Raw genomic sequence first — 22,350 nt, forward strand, 5'->3', positions numbered from 1 at the left:
CCTGAAACCTGACAAGTTGTCAGAGGAGAGGCAATTATTTCTACCAAAACATGGAGAACATAACTTACATTTCTAAGGTATGTAGAAAATATGAAATCCACGAAAATATATGGACTTAGGAGAAAGTGATGAGGTTGTTGGGATATTTTGTTTTATTTTGCCACAACTATAAAATTTGCACATTGAAACTATAAAAATGGTCTTTTTCTTGCTGATAGTTGACAATGAGGTTTAATTGTGTTTTCAGTTTTCAAGGGTGAGGGAGAGGGAATGACACAGCTGAAGACTTGAGAGAGATGGAAAAAAACCCGAAACTGTGGGGCTGGCCAGAAAATATTGTTCTATCCTATGAAAGAGAGATAGTATTATTTCCAGTTTGCAGATTGTTGTTGATTTGGAGAGCAGCTGGTGTTAGAGGAAGAGGCTGCGTTTCCCAGCAATGACTCAGTGGAGCTCAGGAGCAGCAGGGAGAGCGGGTGCGAGCAGAGCCAGGAGTGGCTGTCAGGGCTGGGACACCAAGACTATCAGCAGGATGTAGCTTGTTATTTTTACTTTGAAAACTGCCCAAAAAAAGTGAACGTTTTGGAAAGGTAAGACAAAGACTAGGAAACCTGGGAGCAGAGACCATGTTTGGAGGGGCAAAAGGAGTCTGTGATAAAGAGTGACGGTGCCCTTCAAGTTATCTGATAATGTGGCAGCTTAAAGCAGCACAATGCATCATCAGTGGGATGTAGAGAAGTAGTAGTATGAACAGAGTAACCGAGAGTAAGTGAACTGCAAGTTCAAAATTCAGATTACCCTGTATTTCAGGATACTTGTTTATGTGAAGAAAGCCAAGTGGCCTTGGAAAAGTTAGCAATTTTTAGTTCCTTATTGTGAATTAGCTTCAGCAATGCTGATTATTGAGAATGGATGAAAGAGTTTTCTTATTAAAAATCTTCAAGGTAAAAAATTATTTCTCTATCCCTTGCTGTGAAATTTGAAATTGAATTTTAACCTTTCTTATCTGTTTCCTTAAAAAATTGAGGAAATGAATCTGGATTATATCCCAGCAGTGCACTTATTTGGAAAGATGTGGGAGTTTGAGTCACATTACCATGGTGGAGGTGTCTCATTTGCTGGCTTGGAGCTACAGTTCTTTCTTTGCAGACCTCTACTGAGTGACTAAGTCTGATTCTTAGGACATGGAAGAGCCAAGTTCACTTCTCTGCTCTGTTATTGTTCTGTGTCTCCTATGGCCTTACATACCTTGCCTTAGCACTGGGCTCTGCCTCAGTAATCCTGTTCTAACAGTTTTGCACGATGTTGGTCAATGAAGTAGAAATTTGACTGAGAGTTGGAGATAGCAACTAAATTGTTCATGTCTCATGTAACTGCAGAGGGCCCCAGAGCTACTGGCCAACATGGCAAGTAATTTCTAGTGCTCTGAGAAATATTCTGGTTTTAGTCAGAAATATTCTATATACTTGCCCAGTTATATACTGGGATTTTGGTAGTTTTCAGAGATACATTTAGGTCCCAAATAGCTCAATCAGTATTTTTTTTAGGACCCTAAATAGAAATTGCAACTACTAACATACAACTCCTCAGAGAATTTTCAAAGGAATTAGTAAAATTTGTTTTCTTTCTTAAATCAGAAGAATTAAACAGAAACATGAATCAGTAAGAAAAAGTCTTCATTATTTATGGATAGAGCCTTTATTTTTCACAATCAGATATGACTTATGGTTTACATCATAATACTGCTGAAATGCATGAGACAGTGAAAGCAGACACCACGTGGTCTCTGCTGAGTGGATGGGAAGCAGAAGCAGTTTGGGGGTGACAGATTGCAGAGCCATGGTGGTGAGGTCAGGATCATCCCTGCTGCATGGGCTATTGTATCTGTGCACGTCTTGAAATCATGAAACCATTTTCTCTGGTTCCTCTACCTTGTTCTGTCAGCATTATTTCCCTGAAGAAGAGTGGTCAGCTGCTTAATAGAATGAGGGGACACAGTGTGAAGTGAAGAAGTCATGTCTAAGAGAGGTTGCTGGAATTTGTGGGTGCCTGGGGGAGGTGCACAAGTACATTCATCCAAGGACGTGCAGACACATTCAGGGGGTTGATGAATATGACAGCTGATACTTGTTTGCTTAACAGCTGGGACCTTCTTTTCTAGCTTCGTCACCAGTGGCAAAGTGTTTCATACATGTGCCATGTAGTATAAACACCAGATTGCCTCCCTGCCTGCCAAATTCCCAGGACACTGGTGCCTGTGAAGTTGCTCTGAGTGCACTGAGCAATCGTGATGGCATTTGCTATGTTAGCTTTGTTCACAGGACGTGAACATGCTGAAACAAGAGCGGTGCATTAACAGCTCGGTGTCACAGTGAGGTTGCCACTGTTAGCATGATCTCACACCCTCCAGAAAGCAACACTGATCTCAATAGCACTTAAAAGCCTGTCCTAATTAATGAGGATGTTAACCTCCTCCTTGGAGGATGGCTGAAGGCCACCAGGACTCCTTCTCATGAGATGACCACATCTAGTAGGAAGGAAAGAAAAATAATTGCTAAATTTTCAATTTTGTGGCTATTAAGAGCTTCTGCATATTTGGCAGTTAAGCCACTCATATCATAGATTTGCTCCATGTTTCCCAGTGATCCATTTCCTGCAATTGCCAGATCAGGAGACTATGACCACGCTGAGGTCTTCTGACTGCATAAACGGTTTTTTGATTTGCATTTTTTGTAATTAGCTCTTTAACCTCAGTGGCCTTCCAGGATTGCCTCTTGACATTCTTGTATTAGTTCCCAAAAGCCTTGCTTTTGCACATCTTTTCTGCCATTTTCTCCAAGGTTAATATTTGTCAGCAGTCCCTACTTTTGTAGAGAGTTATTATATGTTATATGCAATTGTACTCTTGTAGGTAGAATTACCTCCCCTTTTCACTTCAGCGCTGCTTTATACTCCTGGGCTACCTGGCAATCCAAAAGAAGTCATTATCAGAATTAAGAGCTAATCCACAAATCCTTTTGTGTTTTCTCTTTCGTGAAATGCCTCTTGACAATAAAGTTGAATTCACGTCATAATTTAAGTTTAAAATACCAAATAAGTGTTCCTAAAATTAAAATGGCTGTCGGAAAACATATTCTCTTCCTATAATTCCCAGCAGGGAAAATCTGAAAGTAAGAAAAAAGAGGAAGGGGGAAAGCTGGAAATCTGTAGTGGTAGAAGCAAAGGATGCACAGCAGAAGTTTGCACTCTTTCCATTTTGGTGTGCTAACACTTCTGATTTGAATAGTTAATTGCTCTTGTACCTTTAACCCTTTGCAACCATTGCTTTTAGGTGTCTGTTGCAATGGGGAAAATCCATTGCTTAGTATAAAATGAGTGAGTGAAATACTTTATTGCCTTTTATTACTGGGCTCTTTCTATACATAAAAAGTTATACAAGTTACCTTGCTTAAAAATCGCTCTCACAGTGACTTCTCAGGTTGAGCAGCAACTTCTAAAAAGTGAGTATGTCCCTATGATACCTGCTTTCTGAACAAGGCTCCTGCAGTGTAGACATCAAGTTATTGACTTTGAGGGGAAGCTGGTAAGATGGGAACATTTTCAATCTGTTATTCTTGTATAGCTAGAAAGAGCAAGAACATGAGCTGAACATTGGTCAGAGATGTTAAGTCAAAAAAAGTAGTAATGCTCTAGCTTACACCCAATGAAATCATACAGTCTTGTCTTGAGGTGCACAAAGTTTTTCCACAGATTATTTTAGGTCCAGGAATCTTAATATGTTTTCAGGCCAGATTTAAAGGTTTTACACTGGGATGGTGAGGGTGAATGCAGGTAGAGCCCCAGTTACCAGACTTTATCTTATATTTATAATAATCTGGAGGAAAAAAAACCCCAGTAACAATAAATCCCCTTATTTTTAAGATAGCAAACAGAAAAAATCAGAAAAACTCCCCACCTATTTCATATTCTCTTTTCCTGGATTCCTGTTTTATTGTAAACCACTATTTTTAAATAAGCAATATATATGACAGTTTTCCATAGAGATGTCAGTGGCTGCATGTGTGAGTGATCTGTAAGAGAAATCCGTGTTTAGTGTTTGGTTGAACTCTTAGATCTTGGTAAGTTGTCTTCAATTTGTGAGCTTGTCTTCCATCTGTGTAGTGCATGGAGACAGACAGCAGCCTACGGAGCCAAATGGGAATTTCACTGCTGTGAGGAGTCCCTGACATGCTGATTCTTGCACTGCCTCGTTGGCAAGACTGTGAAGAAGATACATGACCAATGTAAGAAAAAACAGATTATGACATGCATTGGGCTGTAAGTGACATAGTTTGCATAAGTTCTGAGTGAGTTAAAAAAAAAAAAAAAAATCCCAAAATAGGAAGACATAACTGTCTCTTACATAGCTTCTTGCTTTATGATGCACATTTAGCTCAGCTGAGGAACAGGCATACAGCAGTGAAACTTCTCACTGTAGACCTGGTTTATCATCTCAGACTCTCCACAAAGGACAACTTGGAAGTAGAGACACATTTGTGCACATGTTTACAGGTCACAGACTGCTTTCTTCTCAGGTATGTTCTACAGGAATTATGGCACAATTAACAGAATTGATATGTTTTCCTTTCGGACATTTCATGTTCTTAATTAAATGGGGTACTTTTAGAGTAACTAAATTACTTCTTCAGCATAATTGTGATGTTTAGGGATAGCCAAGACTTATAAAGGTTTTGAATGTGGAAGTACCTATTTTGTTGACTGTTTTTCTTTTACTAGTGCTGTAGGTTGGTTTTGACATCATGGGACAGAAGTTATTACTCAGTTTGGTCCAACAGCTGATGTAAAATGCAGGATTTATGAAAGTTCTTCTTTTCTGTGGGTGCTTAGGAAAGCAGTGGGGAAAGAGGGAGTGATGGGGGATCACAAACCTGTGTACACCCATTTTTATACCATTTTTACCCAGAAAAAGTCTTTTACTGCCTTGGAAAATCAAATAATTATACTGGGTTTGTACATATAAAGTGTCCATTGCAGCACATATAGAGATTACTTGTGAGCAGTACACACTAGGTGGCTAAAAAAAGCAAACCTGTGTAAGCTGATGTAAATACAGTTAACAATGGTTCATATTTTGAATGAAAAAATTTCAGAGGTCTGCAGACTTCCTGGACTAGTCTGTTGCCTGGGAAACTGCACTTCATAAATTAGGGTAAGGGGAAGATGTGGTTATTAGATATGTATTTTTTATAATTATTGCTCTAATTTTCACAATAAACATCCAAGCCAGGACTATGCAATGGTCTTGATCAGCCTTTTCATATTTGTACAGCACTGATAATAAGGTTGGGACATTTTATTGTAAGGAATGCATGGTTGCATAGGAGGTTAAATATTAAGTAAAAAATAGGTTTTTTCCAAGTCTATCAACGTATGTGTTGTAGATATAAAATCTCTTCCTTTTGTTATTGATGACTTGCTGTGCCTGCCTTATATGCAGAATGGACTGCTGGAGGAGTGGTTGAATCCCTTCCTCCCAAACCTGGCATAATTGAAAAAGCCAAGAGAGAATAAGGATTGTCTGAACTCTTATAGCTCTAATAATTTTTTATCCTGTAGGTATCCCCTCTTTTCTTAGCACTTGTACTTTTCAAGAGCATGAGCTTAAATTTTTATAAGGGAGATATAGAAAGATTTACTTAATATGTGGTAAAGCACAGAGCATCGACTTTTGAAATTGTTAAAATAGAACACTTGGACTGGCCACTCCAGACACATTTGCATACTTTTTCAAATGGGAGTTTGAAATATACCAAGAGCATAAGAGTGTAAGTGCATCATTTTTAACCTCCTCTGAAAAGAAGAAGAAAGCAGGATCATGCTAAAATACTAAACAGTGCCTCCTGCTTTGACTACCTAATACAACCAAACCAAATTGGTTTTGCAACCACCATCTCCTTAGGAGAAACTAAGTGGAACCTGGTTTTCATTGAGAGAATGGAGAAAATTAAGGGGAGTATTCATCTTGCTTGAAACTAGATACTCATAGAGAGATGTTGAAAGCTCAAGTCAAAACAAGTTTCAGAGAACTTCTTCCTTCTGCAAGTGCCTCATGAGGTACTTCTAAAATATAACTAAGGATGTCTTCTACAAGAGCAGCCGTTGCTGCTGTCTGGACAACAATTGCAGCACATGCTCCCAGTCACCATTTCCAGGTCTGGTCCTCCAAGGAGAGCTGTGCATGATCAGACCAGCTCTTTGTGCCTGCTGTCCCTTTCTTGGCTTTGGCACATGGCTGCTGGCACTCTGGGTTTCCTTGCACCTGGGATAGATCCCTCAGAGGCCACACCTACCTGCTTGGTTGTGATGTCCTGTCTTGTGCTGAGCACTGGCTTTGCTCTCTGTCCTCTCAAGAGAGCTACAGGTTGCCCAAAAGCTATTTTTTGGGTCTGGTCTTTCCACACCTCGTCTTGCTGGGCTTTTGCTTTTAGAAGCAAAACAAATTCTTTGGCTCAGAAGGAAATATCTTTAAAACTGAGTCTTGGCATTTGGTTTGGAATGGCAGGAAGAAAAACTGTAGTTTTTATATCACTGCATGTGCAGCAGGAGTCCTACTCCAACAAGTTTATATGAAGAAACTCACTGAAAAACTAATGGCTTTTCTTGTAGTAAATCCATTCTTTTCCTGGGGTTAAGAAATTCAGTAACTGTGGGCACTGATCTCTCTGTCAGGGTTTTCCAGACATGGTCTCTCCATAAGTGTCAACATGCTATTGGAGAATGAATGCTTCAGTCCATAGTAAAGATTATTTTCCAAGTCAAATGAAATTGTGGAATTGAGGAGTTGACATTGGCATAATCCCCAAACTGTCACACTTGTGTACAAAAACTAATAACATAGGACATACTGCAGTCTCCTGGACTGGCAGAGTTTATTTTTAACTCTGTAACTGAGGTAAGTTAGGGAAATTTGGTATTCATTGCCACTCAGCTTCCTCCTCAACTCCCTGGTGGTAAAGATCTATTTCTCTTGGTTGTTATTGTGCTATATTTACATTCTCTATAGATACTCGTTGCTATTTTTTTTTTCTAAAACCATTTTTTTTTTCCTTCATTCAGGAAAGTTATGTTATAAAAATCAAGAGACTCTATTTTGCTAGATAAGTGTTGAACCTGGACTGTTCTTTCCGGTTCTACCAGTGGCATAGATTGTTCCCCCCAAGAACATTTAGTAATGTGACTAATCTGTTACATATAGTTTGTTCTGTCATGTTTTCTCAGTGGGAAGCTTCTATCAACATTGCAATGCTTTTCTGTGACAAGATGCTGCTTATGTTTGTGAGGGTTTGTTATTTATGGGTATGTTAGGAAAGGTGGCTTGGAGAAGAGAGCTGGCTTTTGCCTCCTCTGTTGCTCTGGAATTTCATTTCACTTCAGGACTATTATTATCCTCTGAGGAACCTCACTGCTACTCCAGTAATCTTTGTTACTGAGCATAGTTGCTGACATCACCAAATACAGTTTGTTCTTTTAGAGATACTTTCAAAATGTGTTTTAAGATGATGGTCCAATGAGTGTTTTCAAGATAAAATCTGGCAACTTTTGGAAAGTTTGGTGTTTCTGTAGATCTTTGCTGTAACGCCATCCACAATAGCTTGGGGACAAGAATAAGTTAAGTTACTTAGTTGAAGTGGCTTCAGCAAACTCCAGATAGATCAGTGTAATCCTTTGAATATGTCAAAACCATTAGTGAGAAGTTCCACATTAAATTTGACTTCAGGTGCCATGTTTGATTTTGAAACCTGTATTCTAGCTTTTGAGACACTTATGTTACAAATTTTCCTCATCTTGGATGATAACACATAAAACAAAACTGTTTCTTGCTTTTACAAAAAAAAAAAAAAAAGGTTGTTTAGAGATAAATGTGACTCAAATATTGGCAGTCTCATAAGCCACAAGTTGTAGGCAGCTTTCTTGTTCACAGTATCATTCCTTTTAAACATGATCTCAATTTGTGATGAATTTCAGAACTCCTCTAAAGCTTCATTTTCTAGTACCAGGATGTTTTCTCTTAAGCCTTTGTAACTGTGCATCTCTGGACTGGAATAGACATTATTCCACCTTGTTTAATCTCTTTATATTGAATTACTAATTCTATCATGTGTTTATGATGGGGCAGACGTCTCTAGGAAATTTTTTTCTTGGAAAAATGCAATATATTGTGTTTCTAAAGAGTAAGATTTGAAGGCCTGAGGAAAAAACCACCTCATAAATGATTACTAGGAGCACACGTAGAGTAGCCATAGTGCTGTGAGTTGGCCATGCTTTTGGGGAAATGAAAAATTTAACAAGAAAATATGCTGAAGGAGAATACAGGAATATCTTGTGTCTCCTAAATTCTGAATGAAAAAGGTAAACACCTTATTAAAAAACCCAGTATATCTATCAGCCAGCTGAATTGCTTTCTGGAAACACATTAATTCTGGGCTATGTAAGCAGTGGTTATTAGTGTTCATAGTCAGTTTTATCCAAGAGATGTGTTCTCCAGCAGGTCTATACCAATAAAACTCTGCCTTAACTAGGTTTTACATTTTGTTTATACATGTCCCATCTGCTTGGAGTGTCTCAGCTCTTGTTCCTAAAATGATTATCAGAATACCCTGTTTTTCACCTCTGTTTTTTTGGAGTATCATAATTTATGAAGCAAGGGTTGAATCTACCTTAATCTCAATCAGGGTCAAACATTAGCATGTACTTAACTGAAAACTCATTTATTATCTTGATTTAATTGTAGAAACAGAACAATGGAATAATACATTCTATTCACTATTCTAAATAATTCAAGTGACTTTATTCAGATTCCTAAGAAGTGACTGTCAGCATTGTGGGATTTGAAATAGCAAGTATTGCTTTATGCTTAACAAAACACGGATAACTGACAGCCCCTTCAAACAGGGAATGGTTCATTTTGTGATGCAAAACAGATAGCTTGGTTGGGAATAATATTGTGTATCTATATTCAGGATTAAATCCCAGGCAGAAAGCACAGGCAGATGAAAAAAATCATATTGCTAGTCTCCTTTTTTTCCTGCAGTAAAACTGAATATCTCACAGACCTCAGGAGAGTAAGGCAAGTGGCTGGTTAATGCATTGGCTGTGTTTGATGTACCTTATAACTATTTTTGAACTTTCAGCTCCCTTTTTTTAAACATGAGCAGATTGTTACTGTGATGAAATAGCTTTCCCCAGTAAGAATCTTGTGATAGGAGATGTACATGTTAGAGAACAGTGTACCTTCAACATCGGTAAGCAATATTTCTGACATCATTGATAACCAAAATGCTCAAGAGCTAGGCAGTCTTCTTCACCAAAGACTGCCTTCATCCCTTTCATCATTATAGGAAAGGCTTGGTTTCAAGGGGTTTGTTTTTTAATTTATTTGTTTAAAGTTTGACGCGCAAATTTTGAGAAGCTGAAATTTGCATTCTTGTGGTCCGTGGAGCTAACTCTGGTAGCCAAAGCAATCAGGTGGTGCTTAGGAGCCTATTAGTCCAGCTCTTTGCTATTGTGCTGTGTCACAATGGTGAGTCCTTCAGTAGCTGCCATTTGTAAACCTGCCAGCATCTTAGTGCATAAAACGTCAGGAAAACACTTCTGGGGATGCTGCCAAAGGGAACGGCTCCGTGCACTTGGCCCTTTTCCTCCTCTCGGGATGGCGCTTTCTGGGATTGGGGCTGGAGATCAGCCCGAGAGACACATGTGAATCTCTGCCAGCCAGGGATGGAGGCACACATGGAGGGCAGATGGGTGCCTAGCAGCATTTTGCCCATCATCCTTCTGGGCTGCCACGCTCATTATCCAACTGATCCAGCAACCACTTAACATATGAACCCTCCTAAAACGAACTGCTAAACTGATAGGTTGGGTGAACTGCCACTGACATTACACAGAAAATGCTTTGAAAAACATTTCAGAGCCCCAATGAGTTAAAAAGCAATTTATGCATTTTGAAAGCTGTATTGAAAGGGAATATGATATTTTTATATTCTTTGGGTGAAAACTTATGCTTAAAGAGATGTTTCAACTTGAAACAGGCAGGAGGAGAGCCGGTGGCAGCTTTGGGTGCCTGGGCACAGCTCCTCTTGGTGGTGGGAAGTCTTTTGCTGGCAGGTGAAGAGGCTTCTGCCTTGAGTTGTCCCAGAGGTGCTCCCAGTTCACTGCGGTTGGTCACATTAAGGTTTGCTTGGTTTAAAGTGTAATTATTCAAAGCCACAGTCAAATACAAACCCTTCAATCAACTGTTTTATTAGATTGCAGAAACCCAAAGTTCATAGAACCACAGAATAATTTACGGTGGAAGGGTCTCTGGAGGTCACCTGATTCATTTTCTAGTCAGATTCTGAATATCTCCAAAGATGGATATTTCACAATGCCTCAGGTCTTTTCCATTGCTTACCTTATTGTGAAAATTTTATTTAAACCACAGGTGCATTACCACAAAGGTGCAGCATTCCCATATTTATCCGTTCTTGTGCCCTTCTCTGTCAGGCAAAGTAGGAAAGCTAATAGGGGGTAAAGGAGCCTTGAAATGTGACTTTAACCTGGACTCAGGAGGATATTAGATCTTATATCAGTACAGATTATTTCTTATTTCATATAGTTCCCCAATAGTCTTTTGAATTTTCCTGTTAAACCTCTAAAAGTGAATCTCTAGTAGCTGCATCAAGATTCCTAAATACTCCATGAAAAAAAAATCAAAATCTACTCTTCCTTGGAGGGGAAAAAAGAAAGGGTATTTCTGGGGGGGGGGGGGGGTGGTGTCACGCCTCTTAGAAAAAATATACAAAATCCTTCAAGGCTCTTGCTTGTGGGTGACTTTTGTCTGTTTTGGTTGATGGTCTTAACTTCTTTTCCTACTTTTGTATCTAGTCCCTAAGGAAACTTCACAGTAACTGTGATTCTGGACACTCTGTGCTTAATAGCTAAAATAGAGAATAGTAAAACCCTGATGAGAATGTAGAGTAAAGTCTGTGTAATCACTCATACAAAGGACACTTCTGTGAACTGCATTTCTGTGAGGACACAAAATTCAAGGGAAAGCTTGAATGTACTTTTTGTGTTCAGAGCAGGAAAAACTCACTTCTTGCAAGCATTCAGTCCTGTCCTCTCATTGATACTGCTGCCCAACTCTTATGTTCAATGGTTTTCCTTCTTCCACCTGTCCATATTTTCTGGTCTTCTTCCTGTCTCTACCTGACTATGTTATTTGGGCAGCAGCAGGGAGAAGTCCCAACTCGTGCATATATGCCCCTGATGAAGCACCATGTTCAAATGCTGGCATCTGTGACACAGGTTTACAATCACTGCATCAATTTGGTGTCTTAATTTAAATGATTTATCTTTGCTCTTGGCTTGCTGCAAGCTTTTTCATGAGCTGCAAGGAAAACTGATTTTATATATGTGTTTTTTAGCAAGTGACTCAGCTTGTTACTCATGTTATCTGGAGGAAATGGGACAAGAACTGAGAAATAGCGTGGTGGGTACCGGGTATGTGCAGGACCTGGAGATGTCCCAAAGGATTGCCATGGTGGGGGTGGCTGGAGACCTCAATCCCTCTTCCCTGTGGCACCAGAGCCACACCTGGCTCTGAGATCTATGAACAGGCTGAGAACTACTCTGTTGGGAAGGATCAGTTGCTGCAGATTTTAGAAAGGATGCAGTTTGAGGTACTTAAAAGTCTACCATGGAATCAAAGCCCCAGGGAACAATCCATTTTTAGTATATCAAAATAAGTATATTTTGCTTATATAATCAATCCTAGGATGATAAATACTTTGTCATCCATTCCAGACAATTTACTTCAGTGGTTGGCATCAAATAGATATTCTATGGTCAATATAATTTTCATGTCACACCTTTAGCTGCAGTTGCACCTACTTTTTAAAATTTATTGAAAGCTATGGTTCAGTTTTCCTTTTTATTTGAACTCTGAAACTTTTTTTTTTCTGATTAAAAAGTATGTTGTTGAGAGTAACCTGAAGTTATGTAAATCAATAATGCTACAAAGAAAAGGAGAACAAATTGTACCTCTTATTTGCATAATGGACAAGATCTGAAATGAATTCCTCAGGTTAATGAGTGTCCTCCGGGTTGTTTGTGAGAATATACAGCCTTCTGTGATACCAGTGTGTTACTGATTGAAAAGTACTGCTCAGAGTCAAAGAAAAGAAATGAAAAAAGTCAGGAGCAAGCAGGTTAGGGGACTCCAGCATACTAAGCTTTTAGCTTTAGTGCATTGATTTTTGGATGCCTGCATTGAGCTCCACCATAAGCTGAGGATACAAATTCAGATTTACCCTTGCTTTGAGGTTCAAACTCAGCCTAATCTCACCTGGGGTTTTGGCTAAAATGGAGCTGAGTTCCCAAGTTTCTGTCGCACTGACATAAGGTTGTCTTTGTCTTTCTCAGAAAGAGAACAGTGCTCCCCAGAGGGACGGGAACACGAACACCCTGTGCAGGGTTATGCAGCTCAGTTAACTTAGAAGAGTCTGAATCTTAGATGAGACAATCATGGGGCCAAAAATTGCTAGAAGCAGGCAGTTACAACTGCATTAAAATGTCTCATATTTCCTATTCTGTTTCTGCTCCATTACCTTTATCCTCTTATTCCGGGCAGTTAGCTTCCTCCTGCTCCTATTAGCTTGCTGTGAAATGGTAACATGGCTGGAGGAGCACAGGATACTGCCATAGGTGGCCATTCCTGCGTGGAGAGGAGAAAGGATAGGAGGAACCTTGCTTTGGCCGGAGTGCTCTGCAAATGGAATTGCTTTTGAAAGCTTGTAGTGTGACTGCAGTTGGAGATGCATTTATGTAGATGGCAAGAAGGGATTCAAACCAGAAGGGAGGGCATATTACCTTCCTACCCAGTGTAAAATTTTCTATTCCAAACAGGAGGAAGCTGGTGCTACTCAAAGTTCAATTGAGAATAAACAAAACAAGCGTTTTGTTCTTAAGCCTGGCTGATAATAAACTATAGTAAGTGAATTTTACCTTAACTATGCACCATGGAAAGGTGATAAACTACTGAAGAAGGGCTTGTACAAAAATTAAATTGCACATTAGTACATTTCATGTAACGTGACAGAATTGACTCTGCAGATCAACCACTGCACAATGACTCTTGCTTTTTCCCCTGCTTAATATGTACCTTGAATATTGCAGCATAAGAGATGATCTCCTTTAGAGGGTTGTTCTGAAGAAGGGAAAGTTCAACGGTCAAACGACAAAGGTGTTTTCCAATTTACAGTACAGCCACTTGTGGAGATTGGGGCCACTCTTGCTTCTTTGTGCCTCAGGACTTGAGTTGGAAAGCCATATTCTGTATACAGAATATTGCTGCAGCCTGGTTCCTGTCACTGGTGCCCTGAAATGAACCTCTCATCAGTGCAGAAAGTTTTTGGGAGTTCAGAAGCAGACAGGATTTTTAATCTGCTGAAACATTTCCTTGTTGGGAAATAGGACTTGCTATACTGGGAGTCAGCAGGTGTATCATGCCAGTTTATGAGGTCTATGCTGTTTTTCTATACAGGCAGAATATTAAATAAGCATTTTCTCATATATAGAGAATATTTGTTTATTTAATTTACTGTACACACACACAGAGTTACACTCTGGGTTTCTTTTTTAATGTTTTATATGGCCTTTTTTGCTGTGTAACAGCCTTCTTCAAACTCTGTTGCATCTTACCTATGATCTATAAAGCTAAGAATTATGGAAAAATTCCCAGGGATTTGTAGACTTCTGAAAACTGAATCCTACTGTAGAAACTTAGTGAATTAAATTGCCCCAGCGCTTGTGGTTTTAAGAGTGTGTGAGCCTTCATTCTACACAAGGAAGAAAAAAGAAGACACATCAAGTAAGGAGAAATTGTGCAAGAATCCAGCAGAGCGGCTGTGCTTTACCTATCATTCTTCAAAAGATGTTTGATCCTTAGATAAAACATTTGTTAATACTTTTAAGATTTCAACATAACATCTTTAAAGATTTTCTCTTTTTCTACAGTAAATACTTAATAATATGTCATAATTTTACCTAAGTGTTAAACTTCTTTCAATATCTGGAGCTAACTATTCACCCTAGGCATTCAATAACAACAGTGTAACACAGAAATCCTGAATCAGGGAGCAAGAGGAAGAAATAAGGCTGGAGGAAATGAGTTGAATGTTTAGAATAATTTCAGATTAGATTTAACTCTCTGACTCTCTGCTAGCAACATGAAAAAGTTAATCTTTTTATGTCATTGATAGGCAAATTGTGGGAAATGCTGAATGCAGGGCACAGAAACTAATTAGAAAAAGAATTAAAATATGAAAATGTTCTTTCAGATATAAAATCATTTGATTGGATAAACTAAGGTTCTGGAAGCCTTATTCTCTCTTTTTTTTTTTTTTTAATCAGTTTGCAGGAAATGGAGCAAAGCAGAGCAAACAGAAAAGAGTGGCAGGGTGTTAATTGCCACCTGATAATTAAAGCAAGACATAGTCAAGGAACAGATATCCTCCCAGCTTTCAGCATGAAAACGGTGATGGGCAGCATCTCTGGATGCTCAGCGCTGTTTTGATAACCCTGGGAAGCTGCTGCAGGGAGGGCCTCAGTGACACAAAAGTCTGTGTCTCAGAACACACATTATCAGGTGGGGAGTTTCATAAAACTGATTTTTTAATTGATCTTTTTTCCATCTCTGCCTTGGTGTCTGGGCTGTTGATGGGTAGGAAATGGAAGGGATGAGCTCCCTCGGTGATAAAAAGCGTGGGCGAGCAGGCGACGGTTGCAGGGTAATGGCAAAAGTGCCTTGTGCCAGTCACAGATGAGTACTGAGAGATTAAATAGATTAAATGAAAATAAATGTAAGCTAATTGAATTCAGTGATATAGGAGAAGAAATCAGAGGAGTATAAAATTAGGCTTAAGATGGGCATTATTATTTTACTTTTTGTCAGCTCTCTTTTTGGCTTGCCAGGATCAGGAGCTTTTTGAGTCAGAAGTGAAAACAAAACAAGGACACAGTTTGAAGGAAAACAAACTATTTACCTGTTTTGTTCTTACAACAAAGGAGTTTAGCAGAAGATTTGCATTGTTTTAGAAAAATTGTACTTTGACACCATCTTAGACTGAAGTTGCTTGGATTCTCTAAATTTTTTTAAGTAAGATGACCTAAAACTTGAGTGTCTTAGTGGCTTGTAAAAGTCTCTCTTTTCAAGTTAAAGTCTCTCTTTTTAAGTTAAAATGTTCAGAAATGTGATGAAATCTGTGACAACACAATTGTGATTCATTTTCTAGATTTTGTTGTGGGCTCACAGAGGTGGTGGTTAAACTCCCCTTCTTCCCACACTTCAAGCACGTGTTTTATGGAAGAACATAAATTTGTCAACTCAGGAGTTTATTATATCCAGTCAGCAAGATGGACCACTAAACTTAAGGGACAGTACAGAAAATAAAGTAGACATGAAGGCCTGAAGAGCATAATGGGGAAAATGGAAGTTTTAAAATAGTCATGGCAAATTGAAAGCCAAGCTGTAAGTATGTGTTGTGTTTTTCTGGGCCTGGTATTTAAGAGAAGAACTGTGAACTTGAAGCAGAGGATGAAGGATTTGATTTGAATATGAATGTCTGGCAGGGTCTTAGCAGCATGAAAGGGATAATTTTAGCAGCAGCTTTTGAATAGGGTGGTTGGATACAAGCTGAGATATAAGTAGGCTACACAGGCTACAGCTAAGATCAGGGATGAGGTAAGAAAAAACCACGAAAGGCAGGTGAAATTCACCTGTGTGCAAAAAAAGTCTTGTAGAAGCATGCATGACTTTCAGTCATACCTACATCCTGTTTTGTAAGTCTTATTGGAATACTAAGTGTTTGGGTGGCAAACAGAAATTTCCCTCAGGCAGTCAGGCTATATTTTATGGTATCCATTTACATGCACAGTACTCTGAGGGGTTTGGTGAGGATCTGAAACATAGGGAAGGTTATCAGGGTAGCGGTTCTGTTGAGGCCTCTCACCAGGTGAAGGAAGGTGATTCGTAGTAAAGATAAACTTGAGTATGTGGGGTCAGAGGTTATGGCAGGGTACCCAAGAGAAGAGGAAAATACATCCAAAATTGTCTAGATCCAAAGACAGACTTAAAACAAAGATTTTGAAATTCTTTTTTCACACCTGAAAGCTTGTGCTGAAACAAATGCAATGATTAGTGAACAAACCAAAACAATATGAAGTGTCTAGCACTTTTTTCTCTTTTCTAACAAATGCTTTTGCAACTCTTCAGTGATTAATTTTTTCGGAGGAAAACATACAATTAAAGTTTAGTAGGCATAGGTGAACACTGAAAAAGGCATGCACTGTAAAAGACTTCAATAATGTTTCCAGCCAAACCATTTGGCAGATGAAATACTTTTCTCTAGTGCTTCAAAATTTTCTGTCAGAGGCACTTCACTTTTCTTGCTACACAGAAATGTTTATTATCTTTGATTTGAAAACAAACAAACAAAAGCCTTTTGTTCCCTTTCAGGTCTTACTTTCATTGTAGAACATTTAAACATCTGACATTGGCTTTAGCAGAGGAAGGAATGAACTCTTTTCAACCTCAGTTGGAACACTTGCACTTGTTTAGTAGTTGGTATAGTGATTTCCAGTATCTAAGGCCTTACTTTACAGGTAGAGGAATCCATAAAATCCCACCATATGTCATAGAATGATTTTTATATTTATTAAACAAGTAACCATGGATAATTGGGGTTTTTTTGACTGATGAGACTCTGGTATTAAACTGATCAAAAATGAGAGAGGCTAAGTTAATTTATACAGTAATGCAATGAAATTAACATTTTTGGTTTAGGACTGTATTCTGTGCATTTAAGAATATTCCCTGTAAATATCCATGACCATAAAGGGTTCTTTTTCTCACCTCTTCAGTATTCCAGCCAACGTTACTTAATTCTTTTTCACGAAGCTCTTTGAATTCGAATATGATTGTTCTTCTACCTTGTAATATTACTTTATTGACTATTATGCCATATACTTATCACATAATTTACACATCTCACAAAATGCTTTGGTTTGGAAGGGACCATCTGGTTCTAGTCCCCCTGCCATGGGCAGGGACACCTTCCACTAAACCAGTTTGTTCAGACCTACATCCAACCTGGCCCTGAACACTGCCAGGGATGGGGCAGCTTCTCTGGGCAACCTGTGCCAGTGCTTTGACACCCTCACAGTAAAGAATTTCTTCCTAATATCTACTAGAAATCTGCCCTCTTTCAGTTTAAAGCCATTCCCTCTTGTCCTAGCACTGCATACCCTTGTAAAAAGTCCCTCTTATAAGGTCCCCTTTAGGTACTCAAAGGGTCTCTAAGGTCCTCTCCAGAGCCTTCTCCAGGCTGAACAGCCCCAGCTCTCTCAGCCTGTTTTTGTAGGAGAGGTGCTCCAGACCTCTGAGAATCTTTGTGGCCTCCTCTGGAGTTGGTCCAACAGGTCCATATTCTTCTCTACACTGCAGACCCCAGGGCTGGACACACCAGAGCAGAGCAGAGGGGCAAAATCCCCTCCCTGCTCTGCTGCCCACACTGCTCTGGATGCAGCCCAGGGTGCTTTGGTTTTCTGGGCTGCAAGCTCACATTGCTGGTTGTGTTCAGCATCTCAACCCCCAAGTTGTCCTCCCTAGGGAGAAATGTAAAACGTCCACAAATTTCAATTACATTGTGGCAACATATTTCATTCTTAAAGTTAGATATGCTTTCAGTGTAAAGTGGAAGGAATGGGAAGATAATTTAGAAGTACCAGTCCTATTAGAATGTACTTCCAACAAATACACTTGTAACTCAGTAGAATAGTGTTAACATTTTTCCCCACTAAAAATAATGAGATCTGGTTTGAAATTTCTGGCTAAAATTAAATTTCAGTAAATAAACAGGGAACAAAAAATAAGTCTAACTTGCAACTTTCCTCCCCCATTGTTTTTCAAAGCACAAATAAATTTTTCATTCAGAATTTTGGTAATTTTTAGGATGAGAAATTTGGAGAGCTTTCACTAATCAGCAAATATGTGAGCTATTTCAAAACCTGCAAATGTGTTTATAAGTTCTGTAAATAGGAACAATTGAATGCTGAGCTGTAACAAAAAGCTGGCCAGGATTTTATGTGCCAAGTGTTTAGGAATCTTTCCCTTAAAGTGTAAAAATGTAGCGTTATTAAAGCCAAAAAATTTTTGAAAATTATTAAGCATATTCTCCACTCCCCCTTCATGTTTTTTTGTCTTCCAGTCTGATGCATCCAAAACCACAAGCAAGAGAAATCACCATTTCTTGAAATGTTTTTACACATGTTGTGATGACAGTACTCTCGTGTCGCACAATCAACTGGTAGTGAAACTTCCAAAGTCTCCTCATCTCAATGGTTATTAAAATATATTAGAAATTATAAACTTAGTATCACAGCCTTGGAGAAAGCAAAGCTGTCACATACAGATGCAGGCTAGAGATTTCTTTATCCTTGAGGTGGCTACTAATTCCTGGTTTGTACTAGGAAGCAAATAATTTTCTTATGCTCCATTATTCTCATTAGAAATCATTTAGCTAGACAAAATATATGTCTATATATTGTTCTTTTATGTGGTCCTTAAAAGAAAATATGACTGTTTTTTCATGATATTTTCAGTAAGAAGCATATTACGACTTTTATGCTGTGTGTCAGGCATTAGTGGAGGAGAGATGGAGCTGAGGTGATGTTTGCTATATCTCAATATAGCAGAAGTTTTGATTTCACTGATAAAGTAACTGCAGTGTCAGCTAAATGGGCTTACACCTAGTTGGTTCAAGTCAAATGCATTGTAACTATCAGCAGTCTGAATCCCAAAGAAAGAGGAAAATAAAGCCTTAAATCATCAGTAGCCTGTGGCTGAAGCACCTTTTCTCTAGTTTTAGTTTTTAAGAACACATATAAGAAACTGATGGATACAGAGGCTTCCCTGAACTTTCTTATGGAATAGAGAAGGCTCAAGAAAAGATTCTTCAAATAGATTGATAGAACAGGGCTCTGTTTTTCTAGACATTTTGCTGATTGAACACTGTTATTAGTTGTACATGAATGAAACCTGAGAGTTAGTTAAATTTGGGGGTTTTCTTGATTTACATCACCATAGATAAAGAACAAACTAAATCCATTGTCCAACTTGTCCTTTAAACCTTTTATTGCTAAGTTCAATAGAGTGCTTTCTGTATACATGAATTTTTGACTATTGGAGAAAATCTTGAAAACTTGACATTTCCTTGGAAGAGTGTAGTCTCTGATTTCTGATGATAGAGTCAAACTCCTCCTATCTCTAAGGTTAAGCAAAATATTTGCAAGGATATTAATTGCCCTTTGATAATCTAAAGGGCAGAGAGACTGAAAAACATTGAAAAATGGGAAGAATTCATGTAAGAAATAAATTTAATTCAAAGTGTTTCTGGAGTTGTATATGCATTAAATTTACTTTTGTTTTATTTCTTTAAACTTTTGGATGATCTATTTAATCTGTTGGAGCTAACCAATATTACCACTTTTAGCCTTTTTGGTGCAAAAGTGATAAGGAGGAAATAATAAAGACAAGGAATGAGGGATCTTGTAGGGAGAGTAAAGAGAGATGGAATTAAAGCTACTTGCTTTCCTGATGTTCATTTGTTCCCATCTTTCTTCCTTTCAGAAAGTGCTTGTATGCAGACATCAGGACAGTAAGTCTCATACGAGTACAGTTCCCTGTACTTGGCTTTAGAGTCTGTCAAGTGTCCTTGACAACTTTTAGAAACTTTAAATAATTGTGAAGGAAAATTGAACCATCAGTCATCAATATGAAATAAGAATGCTTAATTTTTGCTACACATTGGCCTACAGGTTTTGGAGCCAGATGTTTTTTATGTGTGCTTTGTTTGACTTATGGAGATATTCAACTGAATAAGGAAAATCCATACCACAACCTAGAAAGAAGTTTTCCTATTACACTCTTTGTTTTGCAATTAACTTTCATAGATTTTTGTTGCAGGAAGCTCATTCACGCAGCCTAGTTTAGAAAGTGCGTGCCTGTCATGTTTAGACAACAAGGTTTAAGTTACTACAGAGAGGGGCAGTAGTATAAATCTTCTGGCAGTTACCTGCTCTGGTATATTCTGTATATACTATATATATATTTGCATTGTAATAACACCTTTATTAATATTTGGGGACATGAAAATTAAATCAACATGAGATCTGTTTTAAAAAAAGAATAAGATTACTTCCTACAAGGGTCTTTCATCACCATTTTAACAGCTAGAGATACTATATAAGATGTGGATAGTATGTGAGGGAACAAAGGATATTTCATCTCCTACTTAAATCTTCTCAGCTTTGGTAACAGCAAAACTGAGCAGGAGCTTTGTAGCTGTATTGTTTGATGATATTTCCATAACATTTATGGCTGTGCAACTTTGTTGTGAAATGAAAGTCAGGAAATCTGACTGAATGCATTGTTAACTTTCAAGAGCCTACATTTTACTTCTGCAAAAGCCCTGCAACATTTCGATCTTTAAGCATCTTGTCATTAAACTTAGGCAGAAAGAGAGGAACAGGAAAGGAACCTAAAGGGTGACTGTGATTTAAAGATTTCCTTGGAGAAGACAAGCAAGGTACTGTTTGGGCTGCCAGAAGCTGAAGTCAAAAGAATGACTGTTTTAACATGTTGGGCATGACTTAATTCCATCATCATCAGCCAGATGGAAAATACACTGACAGGCTTTGAGTGACCACTGACAGGATCAAAGGGCACTGTGATTATGGTGTGGTTAGCTGGCACCACAAGGGCACCTTAGGTAACTAGTCATGCAACTAGTTTAGTGCATTAAATTGTGTGAAGAATTAACATTGGTATTAATTATGATATTTTTAATTAACTTTTTTTATATCTGGCTTTGCTAGAACGCTGTTTTTAGGATTGTATATATTAGGTCTGCTCTTTTTATTACTGTATTTTAGAGTCACATTCTGTTGTGTAACTATCCAGATGGGTGGAACTACAGGCAGAGTTATTTGGCTTTTATGCATAAAGAAAAGACTACCAGTAAAATTACTGAATTTATGATGTGTTTCTCAATGATTAAATAGGGAAAGAAGCAAGTCATATGTTAAAAATCATTGTAGTCTTTGTACTTTTTTATTTTTGTGAAGATGATGATTTTTTTTCTGATGATATTTCATAGATTCTTGTAATTATTTTGTGGTCTTCTGTTCTAGTTACCCTAACACCAAGATCCTTTGCATTTTCCTCATTCTACAGATGCTCTGGGGAATGCTCTGTTTCACAGCAATGCGTGTGCCTCCCGGGCTGTACTGTGGAGAGAAGCATGCATTAATATTTCTTTTGATAAGTCCATGCATTTGGTCGTGTGATGAGGTTGAGGTGTTCTTCAAGATACTTTTATAGCGTGGTGCCCATGACCTGATATGCCCTAGAAGAGAAAGAGGTACTTAACTATATATTAGCTCTGTATATATATGCAGCAAGAGATTATAAGCAGTCACCACATTATTAAACAATCTCAACTGATCATTCAAGCCTTTTATTTGTACATAAAAATAGGACTGGAACATTTGTAGTTATCCTTTCCTAGATATCCTCCTCAGGTCTCTCCTGGGAACCAGAAGCAGTGTGGGTTTTGGCCCTTGGCTTAGACCTGTGAAATTTCTGGCCAGTTTATCTCACCTTTTCTTGTGGTGCTGTTTAAAAGCTGTTTCAACCATTTTTGCTACTGCTGTTTGTTTGCTTAACTAATCCTTTAATCCTATTCATAGCTTCTGTTAGAGAGTGAGGTCCTCATAATCCTTTTGGGCAAACTTGCTTTCCTTTTATTATCTTGGCTGGTGTTCATTCATGAGTGGTTACTAGCCATAAATATGTGGCAAATTTTTGGCTAAATACAGAGGCAGAAATTGGAGAACTTGTGACTTTGAATTTTACTTTTCTGGTAGTAAGTATGAGCTCAACAAATCGTGTCGCATGGCTTCGTTGTGCCTGGTCCCATAACTGCATGCTTACATCTCCAGTTAAAGGAGGGTAGCATATACCCTCTCATGAAGGCTTGGAAATCTCTTTGAAGACAGAAAGCAAAATATTAGAGGATTTTAGGAGAGGCCATGTTTACATATCATATTGCTACTTTGCTGGCAGTAGATCCAAACTAAGTAAAAGTTTCCAGCTTCTTAGAAAATATAGTATTTTCTCTAAGAGTGACTGAATTAAGAATCTGAAGCTTTGCCTCCCTGCCAGAAAAGCAGGAGGCCCTGAGCGCTGTC

General features: G+C 38.4%; 1 long non-coding RNA gene across 1 annotated transcript in view; it reads left to right on the forward strand.

Annotated features, from left to right (window-relative positions):
* Window positions 1–12,604: 12,604 nt before the first annotated feature.
* The window catches only part of LOC121665594, a 92,818-nt gene continuing 83,072 nt past the window's right edge, over window positions 12,605–22,350 (forward strand). Inside the window, exons 1-3 of the long non-coding RNA XR_006016420.1 lie at window positions 12,605–14,689; window positions 15,336–15,571; window positions 21,335–21,521. This is a non-coding gene — a long non-coding RNA (uncharacterized LOC121665594). The remainder of the gene's footprint in view (window positions 14,690–15,335; window positions 15,572–21,334; window positions 21,522–22,350) is intronic.

The sequence above is a fragment of the Corvus kubaryi genome, unplaced genomic scaffold, assembly GCF_017639235.1.
Source record: "Corvus kubaryi isolate FWS band 111438036 unplaced genomic scaffold, C.kubaryi_AGA036_p1.0 37334, whole genome shotgun sequence".
NCBI classification, from domain to species: domain Eukaryota; kingdom Metazoa; phylum Chordata; class Aves; order Passeriformes; family Corvidae; genus Corvus; species Corvus kubaryi.